This window comes from Macaca nemestrina, chromosome 5 (assembly GCF_043159975.1).
Source record: "Macaca nemestrina isolate mMacNem1 chromosome 5, mMacNem.hap1, whole genome shotgun sequence".
Classification (NCBI taxonomy): Eukaryota; Metazoa; Chordata; class Mammalia; order Primates; family Cercopithecidae; genus Macaca; species Macaca nemestrina.
Genome location: NC_092129.1, coordinates 155,536,322 through 155,544,603, shown reverse-complemented (window position 1 = coordinate 155,544,603; position 8,282 = coordinate 155,536,322). Strand labels below are relative to the sequence as shown.

General features: G+C 41.8%; 1 non-coding gene across 1 annotated transcript; it reads left to right on the top strand.

The window, feature by feature from the left end:
• The first annotated feature begins 449 nt into the window (after nucleotides 1-449).
• On the top strand, nucleotides 450-522 carry TRNAF-GAA (transfer RNA phenylalanine (anticodon GAA)). The gene has a single exon. It is a non-coding gene; the product is annotated as a tRNA-Phe (tRNA).
• The last annotated feature ends 7,760 nt before the right edge of the window (nucleotides 523-8,282 follow it).

Sequence of the window (8,282 nt, the reverse complement as noted above, 5' to 3'; positions counted from 1 at the left end):
AAAAAAAAAAAAAAAAAAAAAAGACAAGAAAAGAAAGAAAGATCTCTTATGTCCTCCAGTACATTCCATCTCTTCCTTAGAGTTTTTAAAATTGTGTTCTGCACCCCGGTGCATAACAACCCTTTTTTGTTGTTGCTGTTTTCGAGACAGGGTCCCGCTCTGTTGCCTAGGCTGCAGTGCAGTGGTGCAATCTCGGCTCGCTGCAACCTCTACCTCCCCGGCTCAATCGATCCTCCCACTTCAACCGAGGGAGAGGGAGTCTCGCTCTGTCGCCCAGGCTGGAGTACAACGGCGCGGAGTAGCTGGGATTACAGGCGCGCGCCACCACCCCTGGCTAATTTTTGTATTGATACTGAACAAAAAAGAATTAGGCATTAGAAAATACACTCACTTTACAAATGACGGTTTTTATATTTTGAAGAAATAACTAAAGGTACGTTTACGGAGTAGCCGAAATAGCTCAGTTGGGAGAGCGTTAGACTGAAGATCTAAAGGTCCCTGGTTCGATCCCGGGTTTCGGCAGTTTATTTTGTTGTTGTTCTGCCTAATTATCATTCCCTTATACAACACTTGCACGCCAATCCCAGAAATGTATATATCTCAGTATAAGAAATTCTTTCGTTAAGTCAAAAGTGGAAAAACATTGGACTTCTCTGCTTAGACAGACAAATTCAGAGGTTTACAGAATTTCAGAAACAACCCTCTCTGGAATGAGGAAATTGCTGAGGCCGACGATGACTTGCAAACTGAATTTTAATAAAACCTTTTCTATGTCTTAACAGTTTTCAAACTCAGTCTCCTATTCTGAGAGTCGAGGCTTTTTATTTTTAGCCAAAATATGGTGGGAGGGTCAATTAGGATATGTTTTTCGATGATTTCCTCAAAAAAAGTTTTAGATTCCCTTACAGACTTTTTTCTTCCCTTGTAAGGTCTGAGCCTTCTCAGACGGGAAACATTCCTCTACTCTAGCTTTATCCCGGTCACGCGTCTCTCCCCAGCTGGGCGCAGCCTCAGCCTATGCTGCAAAAATGTTTAAAGCTGAGCATATAGAGAAGGAAAAAAAGAAAAAAAAGAAAGTGATGTGGAAATTAAAATAGCAGCTACATATGAATCACAACGCAGTGTTTAAAATGTGCGTAAACGGGTCTAGGAGTGCGCTGCACTATTGTGAAAAGTTCGTTCTGAAAACTGGGCGCAGTGGCTCACACCTATAATCCCAGCACTTTGGGAGGCCGAGGCGGACGCATCACTTGAGATGAGGAGTTGGAGACTAACCTGGTGAAAATGGTGAAACCCAGTCCCTACTAAAAATACAAAAATTAGCCGGGCGTGGTGGCGGGCTCCTGTAATCTCAGCTAATCGGGAGACTGAGGCAGGAGAATCTCTTGATCCCAGGAGGTAGAGGTTGCAGTGAACCGAGATCGCGCCACTGCACTCCAACCTGGGCGACAGAGCGACACTCAGTCAAAAAAAAAAAAAAAAAAAAAAAGGTAAACGGGAGGAGCCGAGCAGCTTGCGGGGAGAGAGAAGAGGCGGGGTGCCGTGAAGTGGAAGAAGAAAAGGACAAAAGGGAGAGGGATAGAGGGCAAGGAAAAGCATCCTCAAGATTATTAGGACTTGGATGAACTGGATGGTAGAGTGAGTCTAAGCGCCACATCTCTCCGTCGCTTCCTCTGGATATAAGGGAAGAGAGGTTCCTTTTTGTCTGTAGGGAGGGAGGCTCGACCAGGAAAGGGACCTGGTTCGTTTTGCCCAGGCTGTCACGGCTTCAAGAGCGCCTCACCGCTCTTTCCGTCGCTGGACAGACCAGCTGAGCTCTTTGGGTACGCACGTAAGGTCGCATTTTGATTTTTGGTTCAGGAAATGCTGATACTGGAGCTTCTGAGGGAGTTGCAGTGATTTCCAGATTTCCTGCGTGCCTGTGTGGAAAGTTAGAAGCGGAATCTACCGGCAGCTTTGAGACTAAGCATGACGGTGGAAACATCTAATTTTATTAGCTTTTGTCTGAAATGCAAAAGATGAGAAAGAAAGTTCCCGTTTGTTTGCTCGACATATTTCTCTTAGAAGCCTATGGAAAGCCAACTTTCCCCCTGAAGAAACTCCTCCTGGCATTTGCAAGGAGCTCCTTTACTCCTCTTGTCCAGCTGTTTTCTCAAAAGGACTCTGCAGAGCCGGACAGCGGCTGCGGAAAGGCAAAATCGCTGTACAATCCGTGTTAAATGCGTGTGCAGCCACCGTTTCCTTAGTCCTATTACTGAAGGAAATAATGTATACAGTGGTCCATTTCCAAGACAAAGTGCCTTGAATCGGCTTAGGTCAGCAAAGTACAGAAGAAACCGGATATACTAGGCCCCTGCTTGGATAGCGGATGCCTACTTGTCGCCCCCCGCCTCTTTCCTCCCCCTTCCCCCCCCGGATCCTTAGTTGCTCTCACCCAAACGAAAACAGTTTAGTCTAAGATGTAAGTTTACTAGTCTGCAAAATAGCTCACTTTGTCTGTTCTTATCAGCCTGCCCAGCTACTTAGGTCATAAGTCAAATACTTAAAGAACCCCTGAGCTAACCAGGATTGCAATGCATTGTAGGCTGCAAAAAAATGCAGCAAGACAACCCTAAAAAAGAAACACCTAAAGCCCTTGCCTAACAATCAATAGGCAAACTCCGAGAAAATTGTAACCCCATAGCACTCAGCCTATGAGGAACCAGGGGAGGGACTTGCGCACTAGGGGATAAATTGCTTGTTGAAACTTCTGGGTGTGCCTGCACGCCCGACACCCGATCTTGATCTCGCAAGACCGTCATTAAAAGTCTCACTTTCGCTGTTCTCCAGGTCTCTGAGTCCATTCTTTGGGTTTGGATGTTTGAGTTTATTTTTCACATTACAGAGCAGAGGCGGTACAGGTGAATCCCTCTCAAGTCAAGTGAGTTAACCTCAAAATTGACTTTAAGGATGGCTTGTGATCACCTGGTAGATGGTGGACGGTTACAGCGTTTAGTGAGTAAAAGAGATGATGCACACAGAAGCCCCACTGGGTTGCTTGGCTTCTGCAAATGGAGAAAGAGGCTGCTTTTCTGCCTTCTAGGTGTTCAGTAACTTAATTTTTAATCCTTTGAAGAAATAGAGCTGAAAATAAAAGGAGATTTTCTTTTAACAAAATAGTGTCAAGATGCTTGCCAAGTATCCCTCTGTGAATTTCTGCTTAGCACTGTGATATCAGAATTAGAAATTGTGCAAAGAGTTCTAATCTGGAGTTACAGGTTGTTCAGTAGCTAAGAAGGAAGTTATTCCCGGAGAGAAAGTACAGTGAGATAGAAAAGGATCCATTGGGATTGGGAGAATAAAAGCTCATTATTTTTATTTATTTAAAAAACAAAAACAAACAAACAAACAAAAAAACAGCTTTTACCCTAGATGGATCTTGGACTCTGGAGTTCAGAGAGCTTGACATTTCAGACCAGAAACTTCCTCAAAGAACCCAGAGAAGTAATTTTCTTCCTGCCAAATTTCAGCTGAGGTGATTGAGATCTTTTCCTCATTTGTCATTGTATTGGTTATTTGTCGTTATGTTTGTAGCTAAATAGTTTGGATTAAGTTTCAGAGTTTGTGGGTCTCTAACAGAAAAAGTGACCACCAGCACATCACCAGCAATCATCAACCACTGGTAGTGGAATCTTTGGGTGAAAACTTGCAGGACTTTTGCAACCTGGTGAGGAAGCAGTTAGAAGAAAGTAAGAAACACAAAAGAACTTGAGCCTTAACCTTCGGATCTGAAATCAGACTTAGGTCACAGAATTCCATGGTTTCTGAAGATTTCATTTAAGCTGGAAATTGGCTGGATGGCAAGGAATACTACTTGCTTCTATAGTGCGTAATCCATGTTAGTGATTTGTGGAACTACTTAGGTGGATAATCCTAAGCAACAAATAACTGTAAGTGAATGAACACGAATTACTTTCCTGTATGAGAGAGAAATGCAGAGGCCAACACAATTCACCTTGAATAGGTGGGGAATATCATGGAGAACTTCCTGCAGTTGCTCATAGGAAAAAAAGGGTGGAAATACTGGAAATTGAACCCAGGACCTCATGCATGCTAATCAGGTGCTTTATCCCTGAGCTATACCCCCTCATGAGATCAGGAGCTTGGGAAAATGCTTTGGTGATCGCCGTTGTCTGAGTCTGTGCTCTATGTTATCATGACAATCACTGTAAGTCTCCAATTCCACTGTTTATGAATTCCCGACACTAAGTTCGCGCTCTCTCACTGGCATGGCTACACCAGGAGACAAATATATTAGTGGTAAAAAGAAAGGCATTGTTCCTGATTTGTGGTCAGTCCAAGATCAATTCACCCCAAAGTGGTCTCCCCATCATATTAGACTTTCTGGCGCATACTTCCATTCTATCCCTTGAGTGACTTCTGGCACACAACATTCTCTTGCAAATTTTCTGATTATAACTTCTTTTCTTTTGACTCTGGGGAGCATGTTAGTGTTTCACATCGTCAAAAAATAAAACTCATGTGTGTGTGAAAATACCCTAAAATTCAATACAAATAGAGGCAAATTAACTGCATTTCAAAAGAATCACATAACCACATTGAAGTGGAAAGAACTGATCTAAAAAATATGGTTTACGTAGATTGTTGTTCTAATTGTAATATCAAAAAGAACACCAAACAAATCTTAAACTCTATGTATCAGGATTATTTTTTAAAGAGTGAAGGCTGTAGCAATTCTGATATTTTATGTGAATTTTAGGATTGGGAAACTGAGTGTCTGTGTTGGAACCAGACTCTCACTGTGGGAGAAGAAGGAAGATAAAGAATAGTCCTGTTGATCCTGATGGGAATTAGAGGCATCAGTATGAAATTGTACATATGAAATTGTAAAATTTCCCCACAGATCTATCTGCTAACTGGGCCTAGAAGAAAGGATGCCTCAGAAGCAATGAGCACAGATAACTCTGTACCTTAATTTTCAAAAACCATTACCTACTAAAAGGAACCAGAGATACTAACAGAAAATAGCAATTAGTGTCAGCTACACTGACTCCAGGACTGTGCCAGGGAAACTACAAGATGAACCTAACATATCTTGCTGTGCCAGAATGTAGGTGCTCAGAAATGATGGGGGTAATTTAAAAGGACACAGAAGCCAGCTTGAAGGGAATCTCACTGGCCAAATCTGACACACTTTGAGCATCAATGATGACAGTAACTGATTATCAATCTTGGGAACTTAAACAAATAAATATGGAAGATGGGATGATTTTCCTTACAGAGGTTTGCCAAATGATGTGAAAGTGAGAACAAAATTTAAAAATGCCCATTTAAACAACACCATCAGAATGATGATAGATGCAGGCAAAATTTGTGAGTCAATGTTAAAGAATAGGTAAAATTTTGATGAGGATCAGGATATTTATGTAGTCTCAGAGTATTTCCCTTATAATTACAATGGAAAATGATAATTTTTCAGGGAAGAAACAGTAATTACAAACTTAAAATCAAGTGATCAAGGTAACTTCAGTCAGCTCATGCCTCTTGGTGTGAGAGAGGATAATAATGTGATTTCTGTGACATTTCGCCCAGTTTCCATAACCTGATGTAATCTTTTTTTTTTTTTTTTTTTTTTTGAGACGGAGTCTCGCTCTGCCGCCCAGGCTGGAGTGCAGTGGCCGGATCTCAGCTCACTGCAGGCTCCGCCTCCCGGGTTCACGCAATTCTCCTGCCTCAGCCTCCCCAGTAGCTGGGACTACAGGCGCCCGCCACCTCGCCCGGCTAGTTTTTTGTATTTTTTAGTAGAGACGGGGTTTCACCGTGTCAGCCAGGATGGTCTCGATCTCCTGACCTAGTGATCCGCCCGCCTCGGCCTCCCAAAGTGCTGGGATTACAGGCTTGAGCCACCGCGCCCGGCCAACCTGATGTAATCTTATCATGACTAGTACAGGTTAAGAAACGTTGAACAAAACTACTGGAAAAACTCTTCGAAAACATGTCGGTGTTGTGAAAGACAAGAAGATTAAGAAACTGTTCCAAATTAAAGGGCACTAAAGAGTCAAGGCAACTAGAATCACATGTGATTCAGAAATAGATCCTAGCTTGGGAGAGAAATTTCTATGAAAGTTTTTATTGGTACAATTAGACAATTTTTAATAGACTTTATATTAGATTATATTAACATTTATAAATGTTAAATTTACTGAACTTGATAATTGTGCTGTGTTAAGGAATTGACTTTGTTCTTAAGAAATATACATTGAAGTATTTAAGAATAAAAATACATAATGTCTGAAAATCATTATCAAATAATTTAGAGAAATAATCTGTGTCTGATATATATATGTATACACACTATACAATACATACATATGATATGTATTCCAGCGTTGTTGATTGGGTATTGAGGAAAATCTGAAATTATTCCAAGATTTGAACAATATACACTTCTCAGATGGTTCCCATTTCATTTTAAATGTTGCTAGGCAGAGACAAAGATACAAATTTCTCAATTTGTATTAGAACGTAGAAGGTGTTTTATTCTATTTTCCTTGTCACACTCCTTGCTTGTGAGTCAATCAACTAAAGACATCTGAAAGAGAGAATTTCTTTCTCAGAGTCAGGAGGTGATGAGGGGCTGCTGCGGTAGGGAAAGAAATGGTGAAGTTGTTCTTTTTTGGAGAAAAGAAGCAAAAAGAGAGAGGAGAAAAAGAGAAAGAATAGAAGGAAGGGAAGGAGGAAAAGAAACAGTGAAGTTGACAAACAGAACTCCCTTCCCTCTTTATTAGTCTTCAGGAAAGGTAGGGTTGGAAACTATAACATCCCTGGAAACCGTTTAAATAGAGCCATCAGTAGGCCAGAAATTTTGATTAATGCCTTGAAAATAAAACCAGAGGTGATTAGATGGACAGGAAACAGCAGAGAAAATGGCTGCTCCTTCACTGCAGTTGAAATGTCTTAGACATCTGGGAACTATTTGTCTTCTTCTGAGAGGAGGGACACTTTTTCAGATACTAAAAAAGAATTGTTTGGCACTTCATGGCAGCAAGATGTTTGATGTTTACTGACATTTCCAGACACCCAGGCATGATTTTTATTTAGCTACTTTAAAGGAAGGATGAATTCGGCCGGGCATGGTGTCTCACGCCTGTAATCCCAGCACTTTGGGAGGCCAAGGGGGGCAGATCGCAAGGTCAGGATATCGAGACCATCCTGGCTAACACGGTGAAACCCTGTCTCTACTAAAAATACAAAAAAATTAGCCGGGTTTGGTGGCGGGCATCTGTAGTCACAGCCAGTCGGGAGGCTGAGGTAGGAGAATCGCGTGAACACGGAAGGCGGAGCTTACAGTGAGCCGAGATCGCACCACTGCACTCCAGCTCGGGCGAGAGAGCGAGACTACGTCTCAAAAAAAAAAAAAAAAAAGAAAGAAAGAAAGAAAATAAAGGAAGAAAGAAAAGAAAGGAAGGAGGAAAGAAGGAAGGAGCGAGAGAGAAAGAAAGGAAGGACAGAGAGAGAGAGGGCAAAAGGAAAAATGGAATGGAGGGAGGGAGAGATTGACAGAATAGATTAGAAAACGTAATCCAACTATACACCGTCCAAAAGAAACGCATTTCAAATATAATTATACAAGCAGTCTGAAATTAAGGGGATAAAAATATGTTACATGCAAACGTTAATCAAAAGAAAGCAAAAGTGCCTATATTAATATAAACTTCAGAACAAAGAAAATCCACCAAGAAGGCATAACAATCCTTTGGTGTATATGTATACACCAAACAGCAGAGCTGCAACGTATGTAACGAAAAAAAAAAAAGGACCGGATGCGGTGGCTCACGCCTGTAATCCCAGCACTTTGGGAGGCCGAGGCGGGCGGATCACAAGGTCTGGAGATCGAGACAATCCTGACCAATATGGTGAAACCCCATTTCTACTAAAAATGCAAAAATAAAATAAAATAAAGTAAAATAAAATAAAATAAAATAAAATAAAATAAAATAAAATAAAATAAAATAAAGCTGGGCGTGGTGGTGCGCACCTGTAGTCCCAGCAACTCGGTAGTCTGGGGCAGGAGGATCGCTTGAACCTGGGAGGCAGAGGTTGCAGTGAGCCGAGATCGTGCCACTGCACTCCAGCCTGGGCAACAAAGTGAGACTCCGTCTCAAAAAAAAAAAAAAAAAAAAAAAGGCAGGGCGCAGACCTGTAATCTCAGCACTTTGGGAGGCCGAGGTGGGGGGATCACTTGAGGCCAGGAGTTGGAAACCAGCCTAGCCAACATGGTG